This window comes from Eumetopias jubatus, unplaced genomic scaffold, assembly GCF_037043125.1.
Source record: "Eumetopias jubatus isolate StellerSeaLion01/CBP00866 unplaced genomic scaffold, mEumJub1_p1.0 scaffold_4, whole genome shotgun sequence".
NCBI classification, from domain to species: Eukaryota; Metazoa; Chordata; class Mammalia; order Carnivora; family Otariidae; genus Eumetopias; species Eumetopias jubatus.
Genome location: NW_028274810.1, coordinates 89,868,767 through 89,870,744, shown reverse-complemented (window position 1 = coordinate 89,870,744; position 1,978 = coordinate 89,868,767). Strand labels below are relative to the sequence as shown.

The 1,978-nt window shown below is 45.0% G+C and overlaps 1 non-coding gene across 1 annotated transcript; it reads left to right on the top strand.

The window, feature by feature from the left end:
- Positions 1–267: 267 nt before the first annotated feature.
- LOC114199078 (U6 spliceosomal RNA) lies at positions 268–371 on the top strand. The gene has a single exon (XR_003607231.1). It is a non-coding gene; the product is annotated as a U6 spliceosomal RNA (small nuclear RNA).
- The last annotated feature ends 1,607 nt before the right edge of the window (positions 372–1,978 follow it).

The following is a 1,978-nucleotide window of genomic DNA, read 5'->3' as shown; positions in this document are numbered from 1 at the left end:
TCCCTCTGCCCCTCCCCCTGCTTGTGCTCTCTCTCAAATAAATAAATAAAATCTTTAAAAGAAAAAAGAGTACAATAATACAATTCGTAGAGACAGAAAGCAGAATAGTGCTTGCCTAGGGCTCGGGAAGGAGGGAATGGGGAATTGCTTAATAGGTATAGAGGTGCAGTTTTGTAAGATGAATATGTTCCGGAGATTGGCTGCACAACGATGTGAATGTACTGAACACTACTGAACTATATGTATACTTAAAAATGATTAAGATCGGTGCTCACTTTGGCAGCACATACACTAAAATTGGAACAATACAGAGATTAGCATGCCCCCTGCACAGGGATGACATGCAAACCCGTGAAGCATTCCATTAAAAGAAAATGTCAAAACAAAGGTTAAAATCATAAATTTTATGTTATGTATATGTTATCACAATTTAAAAAAGGGGCACCTGGGGGCGCCTGGGTGGCTCAGTCAGTTAAGAGTCTGACTCTTGATTTCAGCTCAGGTCATGATCTTAGGGTCATGGGATTGAGCCCTATATGGGGCTCTAAGCTCAGCATGGAGTCTGCTTCAGATGTTCTCTCTCCTTCTGCTTCTGCCCCCCCACCCTCTGTGTGCACGTGCTCTCTCTCTCAAAGTAAATAATAAAATCTTTTTTTTTAAGATTTTTTAAAGATTTTATTTATTTATTCGACAGAGAGAGAGATAGAGCAGAAACACAAGTAGGGGGAGTGGGAGAGGGAGAAGCAGGCTCCCCACTGAGCAGGGAGCCCGATGCGGGGCTTGATCCCAGGACCCTGGGACCATGACCTGAGCCGAAGGCAGACGCTTAACGACTGAGCCACCCAGGCGCCCCCCCCTTTTTTTTAAAGGGTGCACCTGGTTGGCTCAGTTGGTAAAGCATGCGACTCTTGATCTCGGGGTTGTGAGTTTGAGCCCCATGATGGGTGTAGAGATTACTTAAAGATAAAATCTTTTTTTTTAAGATTTTATTTATTTATTTGACAGAGAGAGACACAGTGAGAGAGGGAATGCAAGCAGGGGGAGTGGGAGAGGGAGAAGCAGGCTTCCCGCTGAGCGGGGAGCCCGATGCGGGGCTCCATCCCAGGACCCTGGGATCATGACCTGAGCCGAAGGCAGACGCTTAACGACTGAGCCACCCAGGCGCCCCACTTAAAGATAAAATCTTTAAAAAACAAAAGAAAACAAAAGAGTATAATAATAGTAACCCAGTTCATGGGGTCTGAGGGTTAGTGGGACAATATAAAGTAAGCCCCTATACTCATAGTAATGACAGTAGCTGACATTCACTAATCAAGTACTTTGTGTCAGGTAGGATTGTAACGTATCCTCACAACCCTTTGAGCCAGGTGCCATTATTACCACGTTACAGATGAAAAAGAGAGGCATGGAGAAGTTACATAATGTGCCCAAGATACCTGGCTAGTCAATGCTCAATAATTAATAGATGTTATTGATACTGTGATACAAAGAAATCATCATCATCATGGTAGAATGCAGTGTAATTATTCAATTGTCACAGCAGTTGCGGGAGTTCTGAGAAACCTCTCTTGCGGCCAGGGGGTTAGAGACGACTTCACAGAAGACGTGCCTCTGGGGAGGGAGGCAGGGGGAGGGGGTGACCTAGGTGAGGAGGGTTAAGAGGTACAAACTTTAGTTATAAAATAAGTAAGTCACGGAGACGAAAAGTACAGCAGGAGTATAGTCAATAATATCGTCAACGTTGTACGGTGACAAGTGGTGCCTATAATCTCTGTGGTGAGCACTGGGTCATGTATAGAGTTGTCAAATCACTACGCTGTACACTGGAAACTAAGAATGTATGTCAACCGTACTTCAATTAAACAACAAAAAAGATGCGCACCTGAGGTGAGCCTTGAAAAATGGGCAAGATTAGGACAGGGGTGGGGGGTGGGGGGTGGGGTCAGAATAGGCAGCCACAGCTGGGAAGGCCCATCAG